This window comes from Pinus tabuliformis, chromosome X, assembly GCF_031772625.1.
Source record: "Pinus tabuliformis cultivar Carrire ecotype Pingquan chromosome X, CPIR1, whole genome shotgun sequence".
Lineage (NCBI taxonomy): Eukaryota > Viridiplantae > Streptophyta > Pinopsida > Pinales > Pinaceae > Pinus > Pinus tabuliformis.
Window position 1 is genome coordinate 184,422,517 of NC_142308.1, and position 24,582 is coordinate 184,447,098.

Below are 24,582 nucleotides of genomic sequence, written 5' to 3' on the forward strand. Positions count from 1 at the left end.
CAGCCTTTTCATAACCCAGTATACATGCAAGGCCTGTTTATACAGAGTCATGCGTCCTCTAGTATTCCCTGGATCCAGTAGGAGGTATTCCCAATCTTCCATTTCTGATCCTGATTGACCCTGGGTCGCTTCTTCCTCCAGTTGCTGTATTATTCTTCTGATGTCCTTATTAGTGTTCTCACAGTAGGCTTGCTCTGCAAACTGTATCTTCTTCTTCAGTGTTTTCCTGTATTTTCTTGCTGGTAATGGTTCATGCTCCTCCCGTTTCCCTTCCGACCATCCTCTTCCTCTGCTGCGTTAGCCTCGTTCCCTTCCTGCTCTTCCTCTGTTCCTGTAATTTCCCCTGTTTCCCCGACTTTTCATACCCGAGGTGCTTCCGAAGTCGCCTCCCTCCTCTCGCCCTTTGCTTCTCCTGTCTCGATACTCCCTGTCCTCCTGTGTTTTGTCCTTTGTTGACCCCGCGTCCTTCCATACCCTCTTTCTTGGTTGCTCAGCTCTATCCTGGTCCGAATCAAACATTTCCACTTCATCTTCAGTATCGTCCTGAACTGTCTGATACTGCTCTGCAGTTTCTCCATCCTCGATTCCTTTCCCTTTCTTTTATGGGCTTCTCCGACCTCTGTTCTCTTCATCCACGTCGCTTCTCATTCTCCTCCTCGTTGCCATTCGATTCTTCCTTCTGGCGCTGCCTGATTGTTTTCTCAGCCTCCTCTGCCTTTCTGTAAACCTACCTAATGTTTTCGCCACCCTATCTCTTCGCAAATCCTCTGCAGTTTCATTTATCGGCCTCCTTCCTTTGTCTCGCCTTCCTCCTTTATGATATCTCCTCCGCCAATTCTCCTCACCTCTCTTCTCCCGATTCTCCTGCCACCTGCCGATTTCATGACCGCCCACCTCCCTTCGTCCTTCTTCTGTGCCGTCGTACCCACGTCCAATCTTTGCCGCATTACCTCCACCAGCTTCATCCTTCATTACTTCATCGCCGCTCCTCCTCGGAATGATATCCTTTTTACTGATCACTCTGTCCGCCTTCATCATTACCTGAATTCCTTTTGCCTCGTCATCCTCCCTTACCTGATTTGTCTTAATTTCCCTGATCGCTGTCATTATCACCCCGATTGGGGGACATATACTCACAACCCTTATCTAACCAAATGTGAATCAATTCTTCTTATGGCTCTCCTTTGTATGTTAGCACCTATTTGAAGATAGTCATGGTTGACTATTGTAAATAAACAAAAATGAAAGCCTGAGTTGCTATAAGGAAATATTAACAATTACTCACAAACTTTGAAATAAACACTTTTCTTCCTTGTCATCCAGTTTTATGTGTTTAATGAGTTCCATCTTGTTTTCTTTTCTGCAAGAAAATACTTGAAAATTTAATATTTGATCCTAAATTATTTTTTTATATGTACAAAGCCAATCGTGATAACATAGATTTGAAGCATGTTATTGTTGAGATGGCTCCTCCTATGATTCAATTATGTAAATTTCTTTGACCATCTCCTTATACACGTTTTTGGACATTCCTACTAACATGTTTCACATATCAACTTATTGATCATTTGGGATTTTCATAATATTAATGAAAAGCGTAATAAACTATTTTTATAATGATATATCATAACTAAATATAACAAAATTGTTATTAATAAATGAATGGTTAGTAGTAATATATACATATACTTCTAGAAAATAATTTTATACAATTAGGAATATTACCTTTTGAATTTTTATTTTTTTTTGTTGTATGTTTTTTCTATTGCAAGTGTGACATGTTTCATTGACCATTTCTCTTGAAAAACGTCCTATGCTTTAGATATAATTTCATTCTTAGAATCATTGGTTTTGTTTCTGTATTGTATTTGGAAAGTACGTCTATAAGTTCCTTTCATTAGATATCTCATAGTTCTGTAAAAAAAATCTTTTTAAATTAACCTCCAACACCAATAGAGATGAGCTAAGGACCAATTCATCGTCAATTACATAAGCTATCATTTTTCTTTTCTTAGAGAGGCATTGATATTTTCATTTATTGTTTCCCCATGTAGAACATTAAACAGATATGAATTAATAGATTGTTTGACACATATTATCTAATATTCTTAAGTATATTATTAATAAAAATACTAATATTTAATATTATTTTTTCATTCACCTGATTCATCATTCTGCAACTTTTCTATGATGCTTTTACGCTCTTCTGCACTAAGATTAGAAATAATCTTATCAACCTTGTTCATTTTGTTGGTCCTCTTGACACACACCAACAAATACTTAGTAGTTAAACTTACATATAGTTCAAATAGATCAATTTTGTAAATAATTTAGAAAGAACTTACATTCTCTACCTTTTTTGATGTGCTATCATTCTGTAGATCAATATTTTTATTACTTGAGACCTTATGAGACATTTTTTATCAATACAAAACATTTAGCATTCATTATAGAAGCCATTAAATATATTTTACAAATAAATCAAATAAGTTTCAGCGAAAACAACGTTGGTAACCGATGCGTTTATCTGAATAAATGCATCGGTACGTTTATAACATTAAATGCATAAGGCATTTAATTGTTCAACATTTGTGGGATTTGTAAGGTTAAACACACTGAAACGATGTAATGGTTCTATTTGGAAGAGGTGGTTCGGTGCGTTATATTACACCAGGAACAATGATTAACATATTAGATAGAATAGAGGTTGTTATAATATACCAGTGCATTGTATTACAGAAGGAGGACGAGCGCATTATATTATAGAGTGCACACCGTAGAACATATAGCCCTTTAAAAAAAACAGAGAGGGCCAAAAGGGTTTGGATCTAATTCAATAATTGAATCCCCTATTTTACATTTCAAACACCCTTTATATCGTAAGTACACAAACACATTAAATCTAAAATGTCTAAATTGAAAAACCATAATTCTGAAGTGGTAGAGGAAGCTAAACCCTAAGGGGAAATTTTGCAAGAAGTAATGACTTCAGGTAAGTATTGGGTTTTTTGTTTTTTGTCTGAATTTTATTTAAATTTAAATAATAAAGGAGATCGTAAAAAAATTTACTAGTAAAATCTATAGTAAATTTTTTACTATACAAGGTTTTTTTTTTTTTTTGAATTGTGAATGAAACTAATAGAAATTGTAAAATATTTTAACAACAAAATTTAAGATTTTTCTATCTAGGTTTTTGAGTGAATCACCATTCCTTTCAATTTTTTACTTTTCGGAAAAACCAAAAAATTTTGTGGCTCCATAGTTCTCTCAATATGTCTTTCTTGCAACTCATCTATCTTTTAATTAAACCCTAACAAAAAAATTTAATTTTTTTATTAGTAAAATACAAAATAAAATTTTAAATTTTTCCTATGCAACTTTTTGAGTGAATCACTATACCTTTTAACTTGTGATCTTCAAAATAGTTTTGCTGCTCCAAAGTATTCTGCTACTATATAGTGCTCCGGGTATGCCTCTTACACATCGCTCACTTGAAGTTTTTCGGAAAATAATGAAATAGTGAAATTATATTTTGAAAAATCAATTGTCGCTCATTTTTTAATATATTTTTTCTGTAACATTGCCAAATTCTTTCTACTTCTTTTCAATAAGAAGATAGATTTTACATACTCATCCAACAATGTTATATGCCCTCAACCGACCCAATCGGAAACTGGGTATTTTATCCATTTAACAACATTGTAAGACATTTGAAATTTTAAGGTTTTTAAATTGTCTACTAGGGCCGTGTAAGTTTGAGTATCCTTTATTCCCATAGTATATATATATATATATATATATATATATATATATATATATATATATATATATATATATATATATATATATCTAACATAAGAATAATGACTATAAACCCATGATATGAAATACAATAAAATTTCAAAAAATAAGACCATGCCAATCAACCTATTACTCATCTGAGGAATCAATATGCGTCTAATATTCGATTCTAGAACCCGACAAATCTATCTAAGGGAGACAAGGGATGTGCTTCTCAATCTAGATAAGGGAAACATTTTGAAGTTGAATTTAGAACTGGATCAATTGACGTTCTCTGTGAATTTCTTGCAACTCAAAATCTTATTTGGGTGGCCCAACACAAGTAGATCCTATGTCTTTTGTGACTATGTTATTCATAAGATAGTAGAGATAAAAGATTTTTTGGAACCGATTGTATCTTCAACAAGAGTGACCAGGATTTAGGACTATATGCTTCCATTCTCCTAGGTCTATATAATACTTTTGAGCTTGTTTCTTAAGCTATGTTTCCGAAATGGATATCAATTGATGAATAGGTGCAGGTCCAGTACTGAAATATATCTAAGCAAATTCTCAGGACTTTCCCACCAAGCCTCAGTGGCCTTTGTCTCTAATTGGTTGAGGCTGGGGTTGGACACCACCTTTCCCTCAACCATTGTTATGGCTCAGGGCCTAGGCTTCCCGACCATTATTCCTTTTCTTTGTGGAGGGATGAGCCATGAGAATGGCTTGGATATCAGATAACAAGCAAGAATTTTTAACCAAGAAAACTCAAAACCACCCTTCCTCACACCCAAACAAGCCAAAACCGTCTACAGAGAGGCTGGAAGTCGTGATAACTTTACCAGACCAAAGAAAAATTAACGGTCAAAAAATAATCAAACATAATACATACAAATAATAAGCAACTGAGATAGCAAACCCATATTTCTCCGTAGAAAGGAGAGAACCGTACCACAAATGACCAAACTTGCATGCTTTCTGAGTGTTGAATCCCTTTGAATGCATATCTCTCTATTAGACAAGGTAGTGCTTTATACGATGAAACCTAATCACCCAATGCTCTTAGGCTAGATTTAATGGAGCTAATTTATAAAAAATCCATAGAGTCAGAATGCAAAATGTGATCCCCACAATAATTTCTGAGTACATAGCCATAAAAATAAATTAGAATTCCAAAGAAATCAAACATATTAGCAAATAATAGAGGGTGAAGAATTCGTATAACCATAATTACCTCAATAAAAACCCAAGAAACCTAAGAACCATCCACACTTATCAACTTATAAATAGCCATCATGATATTCATGCAATAACAGAGAATCATGCCAAAGGGGAGGGAATTATAAGTAACCAAGGGAGCATACTTACACCGAGCAAAAACCAACTGAGAGGTGAGGAAGTAGAGGATCCACCCATCCATAGAAACACCTAGATCCTAGAGGAACCTCTTACCCGGATCCCAAAATTGGATAACAATTCTAAAGAAAGACTTCAAATCCAGATTTGATGATTGAAACCTATACCTTCCAAATCCCTTAACATCACACATCATTAAATTTTGAATGTAGGGAGATAAATGAGGGTCATCACCAAGGAACATTTCCTTTTCCATCATTAAGACATTATCCTTGGGTCGGTTCCCACCAACACCATTACGCCTACTCACACCCCAATCAAGGATGCTCATTTTTAATTTTAAGAAAGAATTTTTTCTTCTTTTTTAATTTCCCCCCACATTGGTGCATTCGATAGTCAAGTGCACCAATGAATCTATAAAAAAAGTGCACCAACATTTCCAGGACACCAAATTTTTTCAATGCACCGACATGATACATTTGTTTTTTTAGAAATCCTAAAACAGTGCGATTATTTTTTTAACGCAATGGTGCGGTTTCTATTTAAAAGCATTAATAATCTAATTGTTCTAAGAGGACTGAGTTTGTTGAATTAATTTTTATTTTTTTAAATCGGGAAATAGGTGTGTAGCAGTGCTGATTTGTTGTAAATGCATCAATGTATTTTTGTAGAAGAGCACCAATATGATAACATATTTTTTTAGGAATGAAGGAAACTAGTGTCGTTATTATTTGAATGCCCCGATGTTGTTAATTTTTTAAATGCACCAGTGAACTTTGCTATGATAAGTGCACTAGTTGGTTTTAAAAGTTATGTGAAATTTTAATTTCACATAAAATGGCATATTAATCTCAAATTATCCTTCAGAATGCATCCACATGAATTGCAATAGTTCATAGTATACATTTTCCGCTTAAAATCACCTTATTCTTGAAAAGTTGTTTGAAAACTATATTGAAATTAAGATTGTGTTTATATGGTTGTCGAGATTAATTTGTGATATGCGCAAATTTTTTTATTTATGATTTTTCTCAAATGTAGGGACAAAGTCTCAATAATATCAAATGGGCAATCCTTCAAATTCCAGCTCGTTGCATATTAATAATCAAAGTCCTTCGTGGAGCTCTCCTTTTCCATTCGCAGTAAGTTCATATTTTATTTATATTTTGATTATCTAATTGATTTTTTTATTTTTAATCCATGAGAACATATTTCATTAAAATTGGAAAAACATTATTACAAGGACATTACTAGAATTGAGTTTTTTTAATTAGTTTGATATTCCATATCCAATATTTAATTCCAAATCTCATAAAATATCTGTTCAACTCAATTTTAATAAAAGTGTTTCCAAATTTGCACGAACCTGATTTGGAATTGACTTCAAATGCCGAAAATATTACTCCATATTTTCAAAAACATTTAAAGCTCTTATTAAGAGTACCATATCGTAAGTAGTTGGAAGATGAAAATGGACAACCTCTTCACCCTGCCAATTGGACCATGTCATCTTCCAACCACAATACTGGACCAATGATGGCAATAATTGTTTGGTATAATGTCATTTCAACAAACCAATTGCATTGATGTTCTTACTAATCTCATTGATATTTTACTAATGACGGTCAATATTTTTTGACATTAGGATTCTAGTGATGATGAGCGACCCACCTACAATATTATGGAACACCCCACGACAATTTCAACTCAAGAGAAAGTTGGCTTAAGAGCAATAATCAGATAGGAATGATACAAATAATGGTTGAATCAACCACCTAATAAATTCCCACTATGTCTAGATTCACCAATTAGGAATGAATACAAAAATAGTAGCTCCTCATCACATGTTGTAAATGGAGGCTATCACATGGAGTTTTGTATGGATGATTACTTATGATATATTACTTCCATGGAGGCAATGTTGTTACATGAATTCTAGAATGAGGAGCTAGGGTATGATTCTCATACCATTGATACCTTATTCAAAAGCCTGAAATTTTCTTCCACCACCCCACTCTTTGGACCTAGAAGCAAGTCAATGTCTACTTATCTTGGGACAACAATGTCACTCTACAACGTGAAAGAAAAGTTTGGCATGTCAAATGCATGTTTCTTGAAAATATTGAGGTAATTAGCTTCTATGACTGATCAAGTTCCTTATATTTTATCACATAATCAAATTTAAAAATGGTTGATTTTATGAATGTTAAATACTGACATTCTAAGATTATATTCTCCACCAAATGAAAGATATTCAAGGATAATATTCTCCCGAGTGATAATTTATTGTCAAGTAGTTGCTAAGGGGAAAATCAGTTGTTGAAAATTTTGGGTGTTGAGTACATATCATATCATGCATGCTCGAATGATTATATTCTATATAGAGGAGAATATACAAACAAAGAGATATGTTCGAAATGTCGACATGATAGGTACCATAATAAAAAAACAGGTAAATCACATGGTCATCTTCATAAGATATTGAGGCACATGCCTAAAATCCCAAGGACTCAAAGAATATTTTGTTGCAAAGAATTAGCTATGTTGTAGGGATGACATGCCTCACATGGAAGTGAGTCAGGAGTTATGTGAATCCCAACAGATTTAATAACCATGAAGCATGTAGAGGATACATCGCCTAGAAAATTCAGGGATGAAGTACGAAGTCTATGACTCAGCATGGCCATGGATGGTGTCAACCAATATTCCCTCCCAAAGAACAACTATTATTTTTGTCTTGTCGTAGAGATCAATAGCAATATCACCCCATGGTTTTACGTGAAGAATGAACATATTATGTTGGCTCTCATAGTCACTGGTAGAAGAAAAGTGCAGAATATGGATGTCTACTTACAAATATTGCTAGATGAATTGAAGGAATTATGGGAAGGGATACATGTGTACGATATATCAAGGTGCATCGCAATAGAGAGGATTTTTATGTTGTATGGCATATGTGCTTACACCATACATTATTATCTAGGCTTTGCATACGTGCACCCACAAACAGTCGAATAGAAGCATATATTTCAACCTGGGAAGGAAGGTGAAATTAGTCTCGCCAGGAGAAAAATGAGAATCTAATTCGTTATGGGGTCCAAAAGAGTAATATATGCACATGAAAGAATAAGTATTTGCAAGAAATAGAAATGAAAATAAATTAGATAACCGGTTATCGAAGAGGAAGAAAAATTATGTACATTTTGAAACAAAGTATTAAGTGGTTACCTTAAACAAATTTGAGTTAGGATGACGTGCAAGGCCTGCAAATAATTCCATATGAAAAGTTACTGGGAATAAGAAAAAAAATAATAAAATAAGTAATAGTAAGGAAAAAAACCCTAACCAGAAGTAAATGGAAAAAGTATGTCCTCTTTTTGATGCTTTGGAAGGGACCCATGAGGAACATTGACAACAGACGACCCTATAGCAACCCATTCATTGTAAAAGAAATACCTTTTCTAGAAAACTCTGAAATAGGCCTTTATAAGAAGAAAGTTGAATATAAATACTTAGAGCAAAGGAAACAACCATTTTTGGAATGGAAATCCACTGAAATTAAAATAAAGGACAAGGTAGAAACAACCCAAAGTAAAAATGAAGTTATTGTTGCTACGCAAGCTCAATATTCAATGGTATCTTAAACAACTTGTTAAGTATTGAGCAACGTCGAGGGAAATGCACTCCTGTATAGGTTAGAATAATTCAACACAACCCTTGAAATATATTATCAGTAAGATTGACACGCTTATGAGACTTCTGGAACTATAGATTCAAACCATTGTCGACTGCCACAGTGACAACAAAAAAAGAACAAAAAAATTGGGAGGGAAGAAAATAGAGTTTACAAACTCTATGTAAAGAAGAATAAAGAAGAACGAAACCATAAAAATTTGGACCTCTGTAATGGTTTTTGATGGATAATGCTTCTTGAAGAGCTAGATCCTCTTCTATGAATACTAGTCGCCCAAAACCATGGTAGGTAAAAATCTAAGAATAAGAGAGGAATTTGTTAAACCTTGTTGAGAAAACCAACTGAAACAAGAAACTAACAACAACCATTATTTAAAAGGAACAATAGATTACTAACTTACCAAACAATAAATCTTCCTGGGTGCTAAATTATATTGATAGGAACCCTGGAAAACAAATTATGTAAAATAAAAAAATAAAGATAGAATGTAGGTGAAATTCAAATGACTTGCTATGGGGAGGCACCATATCTCGCCTAACAAACAAAATGAAACCAAAATAGAAAGAGGGAAAACACAAGAATCTCTAATTTATTTTTCATACCATCATTACCATCTGCGCCTTCAAAGACCTTCGCCATTGTCTAGGGATTGGAACCTTAGGGCAAGTGTAATTCACATCAGCCAGAGTAAATGGCGGTTAATTATTGGTCCAAGTGTAAAGGAAAATGGAACTCCTGGAATAGTTATAAAATCCCATATAACCATATTATCTGCATATCTATTGGAAAAATTTCATTTTCTAAATGGTTGGTGGCACTTGGTGTGTTGGCATTGATGTCAACCATACTAGCATTAAGGTCAGAGCCAATAGACGTTAGAATTAATGAGCATTTGTTCAGGGGGAGTCCCTGGGTTGTTGTAGTGTTATGTAGGGAATCATCATAGTAGAAGGCTTAGTGGAGAATCCATAATAAGATGATTATGATGGTTGGAAGTCCCAGAGTTTGGAGGAGATTGTGTCCCAACAGACCAACTTAGATGTATCTAGAAATGACTTCATGGGATAGTGTTATGGAAGAGCTCTATAATAGTATGTTGAATTTTTCAAAAGTCCTCTTGGATAAGGAGTTATAGGCAGTTGAATTTTGTAGATAGAAAAGTTCATTCCTCATGAATTAGGTACATTTTGAGCCAGGTCGAGGCTATTCAGAATTCAGGCAATGTGAGAGGTCGGTGCCGCATAGCAGAGCTGGTTGGAGAATATATTGACCTCCTGACCCCCGACCTGTGTGGGGCCATCTCTAAGTCAAAAGTCAGGCCTAGTCATAGGTCAGGGTCACGTAGATGTATTGGAAGGAGAACACACCAACTCAAGACCCTCGACCTATGTGGGATCTAGTACATGCGTGATGGCAGATGATGTCAGTGTGACGTGACAATATAGACGACACATGGCAGGCATATTCAACATTCTTGGGTAGCCACGTGGCCTCTATGATGTCAGCATGATGTATGATGGTGATGTGGCAAAACCTTGAATTTTGTGCCAAGGGGATATTTTGTGAATATTTACTCGTGTATTTGGTCTTTGACATTCGATCGATAAAATGGGCCCGTAATATTGGAAAATGATTTTATTCAGGCCTAAAGGCAAGTCGAGGTTGAAACAAGTACGGTTACCGATGCAGATAGAGTTGGTCGGCACCCGACCTCTTGAAATACATGGGAAAGAATGCCCATGACAAGGTTATGCAGTGTGTTTGTGTGTTAAATAATTGATGCATCTGACGCTAATTTCTTTTTTTCTATAGGAAAACTAAGATACAAGGAAATGAGGACCTCAACCTATCATATATTAATGTCATTTTGTAGAGTTAAACCTAAAGTTCTCCTCAAACCATGAAGAGGGAAATTAGAGTAATGGATATTAGAAAGTAGCTCAAGAAATCAATGTTGTTTTTAAAGGAAAATGTTAAGTTGAGAATATCTTTGAGTATGCAAGTGTAATGAGAATTAATTCTCAGCTTGGAGCCATCACTATCACCCATTCTCAAATTTAATACAGTTATAGTGGCCAGGTGTTGGGATGTAACAGGAGAATGGGGAGTTTTTTTCAAGAGTACGCACTCGAGAAGAGTGAAGCAACAAAGTGAACCTTGTTGAAGAACCACAGATATTAAGTGAACTAATCATACCTGCAGAATTGACCTCATATGCCTATCCTCTACATCAAATCAATTGGCATGATTGAGAACACAAGCTACAGTAGGATGAAAGAGCCTTGTTCTTTTGGATTCATTCTTTGACTTAATTGCAATGCAGCTACAATTAGATCACATTCAAATTGATTAATGCAATAGCCGTAATCTTACAGTCTAATGTAACAACAACATGGAACTATGTTGCATAGATGACATCGATCACAGTGAAACAAAGGAACAAAATAATGGAGAGCAGTTATGTAAATTAGGGGAATGTAGAATTGTTTGGTGTGAAAGAGTGTAGTCTTGTGGGTGTGTGACTAGGCTAAGTGTCACTGAATGAAGGTGTATCACAAGGTTGATACCTGAGATGAATGAGTAGTAGAGAGCATAGTTCGAAGGAGAACTGGGAAGTTGAAGGAAGGGAACTAAAGTTGGAGTAGACTAGATTTATTTTTTATGTATATGTGTTCTCCTCTATTTTCATTTCGAAAATTGTATGAAAAATAGAACAATGGCTAGAGCAGGTAGTGGTATGCGTTCTTAAGAGGCGGGTTCCTCTTGGAAAGTAGTGGATTTCTATATTAAGGGGCTTGTTTCCTCTTGTCATTGGGTTCTCACAAACAAATTGATGTAATTAAGTAGGTGCTTAGCTTACATCATAACATCAAACATATTGGTGGTTTTCTCCCTTTTGGTTTCCAAGTAAAAATATTTATTTCAATATGTGTATTCTTCTCACGTGATTGATTGTATGTACACGTGAATGCCTTATCTTCCTATTCATTTCTGTTGTGTATGAAAGCTCCCAAAAAGAACTGGTCGTAGTGAAAAGAATCAAAGACTTGTACTTAAATTGTTAAAGAACTTCACTATTATTGACTCACCCATCCTCTTAATAATTCATTATTCCAACAATATCCAGACATAATATCAATTAATCTAAAAATTGTAAATATCATACATTTCCAAAATATCATGCTCCCCATTTTAAGGCTAACCATGTGAAATAAAAAGGTAATTATGGTCGTGGTTAGCGTGCAAGTGAACTGCCACACACAGAACTTCATAATAACATAGAAAAGGTATATAGAAATGTTAACTTAGGTTAACTTCAATGTGGGATTGATTACAAGTATTTGATCACAATTTCAGATTGGAAGAAGAGTTTAGTATAAGTATGATATTGTTAGAAAAAGACATACCCTTGAAATAACATAATATCTAATACAAAGGGACATTAAAGACTACCAAGGTTTATTCATAGTGGATTGACAACTTTAACCAAGTAAATAATGATATCTTACAAAACATTGGAAAGAGAAACCAAAGCATGTTAAATCTGGTAGTGGATAGACACTTGAACCATTCCAATATCATTAGTTAAGGAGAAAGGAATATTAAAACATTAGGCTATACATATATACAATAGTATCCCATACTAAGAAAATTACATGGGATAATAATATGACAATGGAATATAACCACCCTATCCATCAACCTTGTGTGATAAAGGATAAAGCATAGATTCCACTATAGATTCTCCTAGTGGAATGAAATGCGAGAGTCAATTTTGAGCACAAAAGGAAAAATAAATGTGTAGATTCAATGTAGGAGAATTCTCTCAATACATTAGATTAATTGACAAATATACAATGAGATATATTCTATAAGAGAAGGATGTGATGAAAATGTTGTTTCCGAATGACCATTATAGCTGAAAGAAAAAAATAAAAATTGATGTGAAATGGAGGTGCATGAAAAATGGTATTAGAGTTGTAGGTTTGAAGACTAGGCCTAATGGAAAAACATGACAAGAAACAAAATGCATAGATGATTTTATGTTGCATAAACCAATGTGATGTTTGTGCAATGAGGTACTTGAGCAAGTTTCAAGGAAAGTTGAAATGGAAGAAGACTTAAATAAACCTCCTACTAAAGGAGTAGAGATTTATGATGAGTTGGGAAGCGAGGATACACCTCAATCAACTCAAATTCCTTGACATTGGAAAATATTTATGACAAGAATTGACCAACATTAGAGTTGGTCATGAACGTTGGTTGAAACAATGCAGGGTACAAGAGAATTTAATAAACCGTCTGTGATTAAGAAGGCCGCTATTATATGAATAGATGATGAAGTATCACCTTCTACAACATAATTGTTAGACAGGTATCAGTAATATGAAACTTTCTAGCATTACAACAAGAATGTGAGGGTGGTGTTGTCAGGAAACATTGGGTCTCATTCTTTAAATCAATTTGCACTAAAAATTCAAGTATATATATTAAAATACCTTAAATTGTGTAAGATGGAGTAAGAAAAGGAAATGCATAAAAAACACAATAATAATTATACTGCTCAATCAAAAAACATTAAAGAAATCAGATGATGCCAGTGGATTAGGCATGTGTTGGTAGTAACTAACTCAAAATAGGTAAGGTCTCTAGTCATAATCTAGAAATTATACCGAGAAAAGGGAAAACCAAAGTAAGCGTGTGTGTGTGTGTGTCTATATATATATATATGTTCAAATCTAAAGAAAAGGTAATAGTATTATACAATATATGGGAGAGGTAATGAATATATTGAGCTTTTCCAACTATTAATGGGAAACAAGGTGTATAAAATCAGTTGCTATAAACCAATGTATCTATTGGTATAAAGGTTGTAAATGCATTAAAGTTTACTATTACATACAAATTGTTACTATAGCATATTTCTCTATCTGATGAAAATGGGAGATATACTTACAATGAGGATTTATCTTCCGACTACCATGTTATACAAAATAGTCTATGGGATTTGAAAAATTATTATCGTTATATAAGAATTATATGCCTTACACCCAAGGAATTCATATAAGAAATATGATCTATTATACGTTAAATCCAATACCTAGACCAAGAAACAATGTTAAATACAGATTGGTTGGGATAGATAAAGATGTAGGAAGAAACACACAAGTGATCAACAATAAATAGTACAGAGAAATGATGTATGGTAGAAATTGCCTTGAACATAAAAAAACATAGATGTATATATTTTTGTTATATAACATCAAATTTATACCAAAAATTTTCGGTTACCAATAAGAGTTAAAAGAATCATACAGCGAGGATAACAGAAAGTTTCTTGCATAATATTGAGTAGTGAACTTGGCGCTGACATAAGTCTAGTAAGAAAGAACATTGTACAAGATGCAAAACCTGTGTGAAATTAAACTTGTGCAGAACATGTATCTATTAAATATGAAATATCCAACATAAAAATCGACGTTTTGATTATATACTTGGTAAGGGACCATAAATATTGTGTACGTAAAGGAAAATACAATATCACAAGAGTAAGAATAAAGTTAATATTGAAGAAAGTAGTTGTTACAAGCTATATGAAGTAATTAATATTCAAGCATATCTAGGAGAAATGTAGTTCCATAAGAGTAACTTTAGTAGGTTTAATTTCTTGAGGATGTAATTAAGAAAAAACCAACCGAGGAATTCCAAAAATACGTTAAATAACTAAGTACATATTTATAATTGCATGGAAGGAAGAGGCACAAACCATGATGTATACTACTGTTATATTCGAGGAAGAGAGACAGTGGAAGGGAAACTTGGTAGAACATCACATTATAAAAGGCTTGGGTAGATATTATAAGCTAACAAGCCATTGTAACGTGGTACAAGAACCATAAACAATTTTTCCAACGTGAACAAATTGCTCCATATGAGGTGGACTCCCGGAGGAGTCTCATGTATAAAAAAGGAAATCTTGTAGTAGGAATTGGGATGTTATGAATATATATATCCATGATTGAATACATATTGATATATATAGGTGTGTATGTGGAATAACGTAAGAATGAAAGGAATTAAACTATGAATTGAGAATATAAACAAATTATCGATGAAGGTTTTTGCACCTATGAATGAGGAGTAGGCAGTGCATCCAAAAAATACTAGACACTATAATATATATAAATTCCAATAGAAAATGGACTAAAATTGGGATTAACCACCCAAGAAAACTAGAAAAACACAAAGGCATTCAGGAGTAGTGCAAAAAAGATGCAGAAACCATCAACCTTGCACTAAAATGGATAAGAGTAAAATGGATCAAAGTTAAAAACAAGATTGAAAACATGTAATCCCTCAAGTGGAATGGTAATTAACCTTAACAAGGGTAAAATCAATATTCGTAATCAAATGATCTCAAAAATTGTATGGGATTAAAGATCAATATTGTTGTTAATTAGAAACTTCACAAATTAACATTTGTATTGAACCAATAATAATCGTAAAAGTGGTTTATTGGAAGGCTAACACCAGATAAAATAGGAATGTTGATAAAATTTCCTGGAGTAGCCTAATATAGTGGTGAATAAAAAATCTATGTTGAAGGGTGCAACCACAAGTAGGAAGGAAAATACCTAGATCAAATTTTACTAGTTGATATAAATTCACATAGATGTGAAAATGTACTAACATGCTATGTGTTTAGACAACAGATGCACATATAAATGCAAAGGGTAAATTCTCTTGGGTTGTGGACAAGATTATGATGCACACAATCTTCATAACTAATTTGCAATGCAAGCCAAACAAACTCAAGGGAGTGAGTTAAACGAAAATAGTGGATAAGGTGTAAAAAGGAAAATGAGTGTTTGTGGAGCTAAGAAATTACATTTTATTTGACGAGGAAGCTTGAGTATATCAATATACCAATTAATTATCTATTTTGATATTGAGAAATTCTTATATTTTGTCCTCATACTTGTATAGGCTTATTAAAGGGTATGGAATTAAGTAGTAAAACACTAAGAATGGACTTCACTAAGTCCACTTCACAGTGAAAGTGATAATAATATAACAATGATGAAAGTGGTAGAGATAATAAGTTGTACTGCACTTAAGAATGCATGATGAATGCACATTTGATACGATGGTATCAAAACAACAACATAAATAGAAGGTTGTATATAGTTCTCTAATTCTTATAGCTTCTATGTAAGTAATATGGAAAGTGAAAGGGGAAATGCCATATTTTTAAGTTTACAATGAATGGCATCCAAATGACTTGGCATAGTCATGGATAGTGGGACAAAAGGACGTATAGTATTATTATGGTGTTATATTGATGTTATTGGCCTTGCAGGATGCATATGGATAGATTTGTTGGTCGTGGCTAAAAAATATTTTATGCGATGCTTGAAGGAAAAATCAAAGCACCTACTTAACATGTATGGAAACATGCTAGAAAATAAGCATGAAATGAAGACGAGACTATGTTTTACTCTATAATTGAGCCATCGGTCAAAAAAAAGTGAAGTGAAAACATTTATGAGTACTTAAGAGATTGTTATAGAAATGAAAGAAGAAATACAAAAGGAATTTCCTTTTCACCTTTAGAAAAGATGGAATTGAGGAAAGACCAAGGACAGTGTTTTTTAAAAGGGGAAGATGTAACACCCCTATGGTTTTTCTATTTAAAGATTTATTATTTTTAGACATTCAACTATTATTGGATTTAATGGCGATGAAAACCATGATGAGACTTATGTCATGATGTAATTAAGTTATTGATATTTGAATTAATAAATAAATTGCTTGGAAAGATTTAGGGAAGAGCAGTAGATTTCAGAAGACTTCTTTCTAGCTTATAAAAATTTTGGTGGTGAAGTCCACATGATCGACATTCCCTAAAAGTCTCTTAAAAATCGTTGGGAGAAAAAAAAAAAAAAAAAATTAACATAATGGGAGAAAAATATTTTGTTAATCACTTAGTTGGAGATAAATACTAAGTCGGGTGGAATAAGGTATTGTGAGAGAGAAAAACATGCTTTAACCAAAAAGAAAACTACTTTTTTCAAAAAAAAAATAAATAAACACTAAAGGTCTAGGAAAAAAGGTTGGCAAACCATAAAGCAGGATGCTGCTAAGGAATCTACTCAGAGGAACGTTATAAAAGAACCACCTAGACATCAAAAGAAGGATTGTGAATTCCGGAACATCTTAGCTCGGCGGGGGGACTAGTGGAGTTAGATCACGTTTGGGTGGAACATGCTCTATTCCAGAGTATTTCCCCAGCAACAATTACTATGAGATGAAATTTAGTTCATATTATATTCTTAAAGTTAGAGCTATTTATTGTTATGGAATTATAAAATAAGCAAAATTATTTTTATCTACATGCACAATCTACTATTGGTATACTACATTATCAATCTGTTTGCATGCATGCATAAAATAGAATAATTCTATTGTTACACTATGTTGTTATCTTACATTATCAATTTATGACATGCATGAATAAAAAAAAATGTTGTTACAATAAGATTCTGCGATACAATTATTTATATTTCTATATTCTTAGTTACCAGGTAACTGAAGGAAATAATATTCTAGTAGAAGAAATCATATTTGTGTGTCTAATTTGGATCTATATACATAAGTTGTCATAATTATTGTGGCATGTTGGATCTCTTTATAATGGCATGAACATTGATTATGTAAGTACTAATCTGTAGAATAATTTTTTGCGTGTATAAATAAAAAGAATATAATAAATTGGAAAAAAGTTAGATTCTGAGAGTTGAAAGAAATCGACAAGTATTGTCAAAGCTATAAGTAATAAATGAAAATATCTATACCAGGTCACTTATATACAGAGAGATGGTTCGTACAATGGATATAGGATTAACGTTCTTATTTAACATATCTGCACAATGAAATGAAAATTTACCATTTACAAGGGCTAATAATACAGTCATATAATCGATTGACTGTAACTGTAATATCAAAAGGGGGTAAGCGATATAACAAGTTTGGGTATTCAAACAAAATGCAATTGATTTTTCGTTCACGTTATTGAAAAAAAGTAAATCAACCTAACCTTCTAATTTTTGAGGTATTAATTTCTATGGAATGAAAATGAATGTGGGGATGGAGGTCACTATTAGTGGAGTAGAGGTTAACTAAAATTACAGCTTGTGGGAACTCATACGTCAAGGGTAGGAAAGGAACTTTATAAAGAAACACCGTTAGTAGAATAGAAAACAACTGATACATGATCAATTATTATGATCAGATGAGAAGTGAAACCTTAGATTAAGTATGATTGCAACCAAAGAGAATCAACCATATTCATAAAACAAAAGGCAGTGGGTAGTAAATCCCATATCCATTTATAAAGGAGGCTACAATTAATTGAGAATTGTTAAGCAAAATTAGCTACCGCATTTAATGTTTTCAGGTATAATTAGTATGAGTAACATATGAATATTTCGTACGAAAGTAAGAGAACTTTATATGGATCTTATATAATAATCACATCCAATGCATAATTATTTTAATTTAAAAAATAATTAAAAAGTCATATTATAACAAATTGAAGTATCCAGACTCAAAGAACTTCAAATTAGTCTATAATATGAGGTTTGGTAACTACATAGACATGGTTTCCATTATGAATCTATAAATAAAATCAATTCATAATTCCTATTATTAACACGGTGGATTACTCAAAACAAAATGTGAAACTTAGCCATGCTAAGCCATACCGATATTCCAGATCATTATATCCCTTCGCATGCGTGCACCCACAAGCAACAAAATAGAACTGGAGATTCCATCCTGGGAAGGAATGTGAAATTAGTCTTGCTAGGAGAAAAATGACCATCTAATTCATTATGGTGTCCAAAAGAGTAATATATGCACGTGAAATAATAAGATCCTTGAGACAAGGAGAAACACAAAAATATTAGATAAGTGGTTATCGAAGAGGAAAACAAATTGTGTATATTATGAAATGAAGGATTAAGTGGTTACCTTAAACAAATTTGAGTTAGGATGAAGGGTAAGGCCTGCAAATAATTCCATTTGATGTGTTAGCAGAAGTAAGAAAATACAATAATAAAATAAATAATAGTGAGGAAAAGAAAAGAACCCCTAACCAAAAGTAAATATAAAAAGTATGTTCTCTATTCAATCCTCTGGAAGGGCGTCATGAGGAACATTGACAAGGGGCAAACTTGTAGGAAGCCATTCACTGTAAAAGAAAGGCATTTTCTGGAAAACTCTGAAATATAACTTTACAAGAAGAAACCCAAATCTAAATTACTTATATCAAAGGGGACAACCCTATCCAAACTGGAATTACTTTTAAATTAAAATAAAGGGAAAGGTGCAAACAACCCAAAGTAAAAATGAAGTAACTATTGCTACCGAAGGTCGGTTTTTGATCATATTATAAAAACCCTTGTTAAGTAATGAGCATAATCGAGGGAAATACATTCTTGTATAGGTTATTATCATTCAATGCAACCCTTGAAATATATTACCAGTAATCTTACCACAATTATGATACTTCTAGAACTAGAGATTCAAACCGTCTTTGACTGCCACGGTGATAGAAAAACAACAACAAAAAAATTATGAGCGAAGAAAATTGAGTTTACAAACATTTTTTAAAGAAGAATAAATAAAAATGAAACCACCAAAATTTCGACCTTCGTAAATAGCTTTGAAATGGCTAACGCTTCTTTAAGAGTCAGATCCTCTTCCAAGACTACTAGTCACGTAGAGGCATGTCAGGTAAAAACCTAAGAAGAAGAGAGGAAATTGTTAAACCCTGTTGAGCCAACCAACTGAAATAAGAAACTAACCGTACCATTATATAAAAGCAACAATATATTACAAAACAACAAATGAAGAAATATCCCCGGGGCACTCAATTATCTTCATAGGAACATTAGAAAAGAAATTTCATAAAACAAAAAAAAATAGAGACAGAATGTAGGCGAAATATAAATTACTTGCTAGAGGGAGGAACTATAGCTCGCCTAAAAAATAAAATGAAACCAAAATTGCAAGAGAGAAAACACAAGAAGCCCTAACGTTTTTTACAAACCATCATGACAATCCATGCCTCCCAAGACCATCAGCATCATCTATTGATTGAACACTTAGGGCAGGTGGAATTCACATGGGCCAGAGTAGATGATGGCTAATTATTGGTCCAAGTGTACAAGAAAAGGTAATGTCTGTCATAGTTATAAAATACCATATAACTTTAACACCCTCCTCCCACACTTACCTAAGTTACCGGCCTACCAGGGTAAACATGTGAAGAAGAGTTACTAGGATATGATTCAACTTCCTAGATCACCTTATGTAAGTGGTATCGACAAACCAAAAACCTTTATGACTTCCCTATCAGGCGCTATAGGACCCCCAAGCGCTACACCACCCTTCCAGGTGTCGAGAACCCAAGTTAAACCTCCATTTTTAGTGCTTTTATCTCCCAAATGCTCGTACAACACTGCCTGATTTCAACTAAAACAGTCTAGTCATACACATGATTCCTAAAACAGAGAAGCTGTAGTCTTTTTCACCCAATTCTATACCTGCAACTATGAGATTTAGGCCACTTTTTCGGGCTAGGATCTAGACCTCTACCCAGAACTTAATGAAACTTTCCAGAACCATGAATGACACAAGGAAAAATCATTCCATGCAAATCTTAGACAAGAACTTCACCTTGCAAGGCCTAGCCATGATATTCATTATGTGAAACATATCATGAACATGAAATGTACAGGTCATAAATACACATATCAACATAGAAGTATCATACTTATCTGAGAATCATTAAAAGGGTCTAATGCCCTCTCATATTAGTTGCAATAACATCTATTAGGTTATGCATTTGATAACAAATCACATATTCATCAAACATGTCAAGAACCATAAACAATATACATCATATAACCAATATATAAACAACATATAAACCATCAATAACAAACATACAAAAAAATGGAAAATCAACCATAATGTCACCATCATAACAAATGCATATTCTATTAGATCATAATAGAAATTACCTCTTATTAATATATTAAAATTCCAACCAAGTCATGGGCTTCCACGTACCACCCGGCCATAGACTAGGTTGAACCAAATATTTCTTTTAGCCAGTGACCCTTGTGTCATACTTGAAGCATGAATATGGGATCTCATGGAATAAACCAAGAAAAACCAAAGCAAGGCTTCTAGAGGCCAAACAAACTGAACACTCAAATAGTGATTCCACCTCAAGGTCATACATCTCTAACCATCACCATATATGTATCTACCTAGGATGTCTAGGTCTCTAGATCGTTTGTTCCAACCAAGGCTTCCACGACTAGTAATTCAAACTAGAGTTGTTATCGGGCTCCAGAGAGTTTATCCAGCGAGGGATTCCTAGATTAGTAACTCAACCCACCAACGGATCTTAAGAATTTGTCCCACCAAGGCTTCCAGGACTAGTAACTCAATCTAAACTATTACATGTCTTCTAAATCGTTTGTCCAACCAAGGCTCTAGGAATTAGTAACTCAACCGACATCCAAAGGAACATGAGCACAAAACATAAAAAAAAAAATATAAAACCCACAACACCATCGCTATCCAACAAACATAAAGGCTAGGAAAAATAATTATCAATTGAGGAAACCCTCGATGCCAATTAAATATCATGACCAAGAAACCACATGCATTCCAAAAATAGTAAGGAAATCATACACGCAACTTGATACCTGCAAGCAAAACCCATTCTAGCAACTGATCCCAAGGTCCTGTTGTGATTTCTTTCTCTTATTTTTCCTTCCTTCTCCAAATTCGGAGTATGCCACAACCCCCCAATAGTGCTCCAAGAATACGCTAAGTTTCTAAGAGTATGCGAGATGGAGAGAGTAGAAAATGAGAGCTTCAAAACTTAATTGACAAAAGGCTAACACTAACAAAAGCCATGAACCAATCCTTAGAAGAATTTTTATCATTGAGGCCTCTATTTTCTTAAATTTCCATTATTTTCCCTTAATTTTCCTCCTCACATGGAATCTGTGACCTTTCACCTTCCCTTTCTCCTAATTTCCACTATTTTCATAAATAAATGCCAAATAATTCCTCTTGCCTTTTAAAATCCTTTGTCATTTCCTTTTCCAATTTCCTTAGCCATAATAAGCTGAAAGTGCCACCCCACTATTATGTTTTTCCCACCATTCGGCTTGGAATACATGTCCCATGAAATTTGTCTTATATTTTTTTACATGAAAATTCAACCAAGGATTATTATAATAACCATATTATCAACATATCTAGACATAATATCAATCAATCTAAATGTTGTAAATATCATACATTATCAAATGATCATGTGCACCATTTTAAGGCTAACCATGGGAAATAAAAAGGTAATGAAGGCCATGGTTAGCATGCAAGTGAAAACCCACATGCAGAGCTTCATAATAACATAGGCAACGTATATCAAAATGTTAACTTGGGATAACTATAATGTGCACTTCATTACAAGTCCTTGATCACAATTTCAAATGGAAAGAAGAGTTTAGTATAAGTATGATGTTGTAAGAAAAAGACATACCCTTGATATAAAATAATATATAATACAAAGGGACATTAAATACTACCAAGGTTTTTTCATAGTGTATTGACAACTTTAACCAACTAAATAATGATATCTTATAAATCATGAATAAGAGAAACCACAGGAAGTTAAATCTTGTAGTGAAAAGATAATTGAACCATTCTAACATCATTAGTTAAGGAGAAAGGATGATAAGAACATTAGGCTAGCCATATATACAATAGTATCGCATAATAAGAAAGTTACATGGGATAATAATATAAAAATGGCATATAACCACCCTATAACATCAACCTTGTGTGTTAAATGATAAAGCATAGATTCCACTATGGTTTCTAATAGTGGAATGAAATGTTGGAGTCAATTTTGAGCACAAAAGGAAAAATAAAATTGTAGACTCAATGTAGGAGAATTCTCTTAATACACTAGAATCATTGACAGATATCTAATATGATATATTCTGTAAAAGGAGGATGTTATGAAAATGTTGTTGCTAGATGACCATTATAGCGAGAAAAATAAAAAATGACATGAAATTGAGGTGTGTGGCATCGAAAGGCTAATAAACTCTCAAGGAATAATGATTATCAAAATGAAAAGAATACAAGTCAAGAGAGAACACCCTTGCGGTTTCATTATTTTCCTCCACATTTGTCCGGTCCATCTCAGAATCGAAGCTTTTCGGTAAACATTTTTTCCACTTCTTTTATTATATACAGATAGATTGTGTGTAAATTTTTTCATAGAAGCCTAGATTTCATTAGAAATATCATTACAAGGCACTCTTATAATCTTGTTTGTAACAAACCCCTATGTCCTACTTAGAAGAATACCCCCTAACCCCATAATTTTCTTGAATTCCTTTTTTAAATATAAATAAGTTTCTGATGGGGCCAGCCCACGTGGTCCCGCCGTCGTTACTCCCCACTTGATGTTGTACTGTCAATTGATGTTTATAATCACCGGATTTCGGATATACGCAACTTGATTTTCAATCTATGTTTAATTAAGAGGTTCTACGGTAATGGTACGTTGGTTATGTGTTGAGTGGACACCTGTCCCTTCTTGGAATCCTAAAACCCCGCCTTGGTATAGGGTTTTCACCACCCTTGCGTTCATTTGGTTTTTTGTTTCCTCCGGTCCTTCAGTCTGCGAGCTCTCGGCGGTCTTCATGGCTCCATTGGTTCGGAATTTGTTTTGGAAGTGTCTCGTTCGTCTGTTGAATTGTTGAACCCTGGTAAGGTTTGTTTCTCTGCTTGTGTCTAGATTGTTCCTGTGTTTTTTGTTGTCGGCTTTACGGGTCTCTGACTCTGTGCGTCCTTTTCTCGATTTGTCACCTGGCTTTTCACTATTGTCGCTACTATGTGTTGGTTGATGAGTATGTGGTTCTTAGTCTCGTTCTCTAGCACTGATTCGGCTCATGCACGGTCTCGGCAAACTAATGGTGGCATTCTCCGTCGATTCCTCTGCCAACTTGACTCGTAAGCTTTCCTTCTATGCTATATCTTTGTACTTGTTCTTCTTTCTGGTTCTAATCGTCTTCGGCTCCTTGTGAGCAGGAAGACAACCCGAGGTTACGGTGGTCACGGCTTGTCTGTTAGGTAAGCAGAACCCCTGTGTAGTATTTGCTCATTCAAAAATAAAATTGTTTTAATCCTTTGTATTTTGTTTCCACTGTAATTTGACTCTCGGTTGTTGGTTTCCCTTGTAGGTGGAGCGACCGAGGGTTTCGATGCTTGGACACTCGACTATTTCGAAGGAATTCCAGGTAGCATCATTCTATTTACTTGTGGTTTGCTTGCCCTGAGTCTTTCGGCGCGTGGTTTGGTATGGTTGTTGGCCTCAAGCCATTGTCTATGCTTAGTTCTGTTGTCGAGTAATGTATCTGTCGAGTCGTAGCAGTGGTTTGGGGATTTATGGGGTTTTGGTTTATGTTGGTAATGGTTACGGTTCCCAAGTCCGTGAACTGGTTCGTTCTTAAGTTTTTGCACAAAATGTAAATGGAAAATAACTTTTTGATGACTGTATATGAACTATCTGGAATTGAATTTTGGTTATGCTTTTAAGTTCGCATACCTGGATTTACTGTGGTTGTTCTCTTCACTGTAATGGCAAA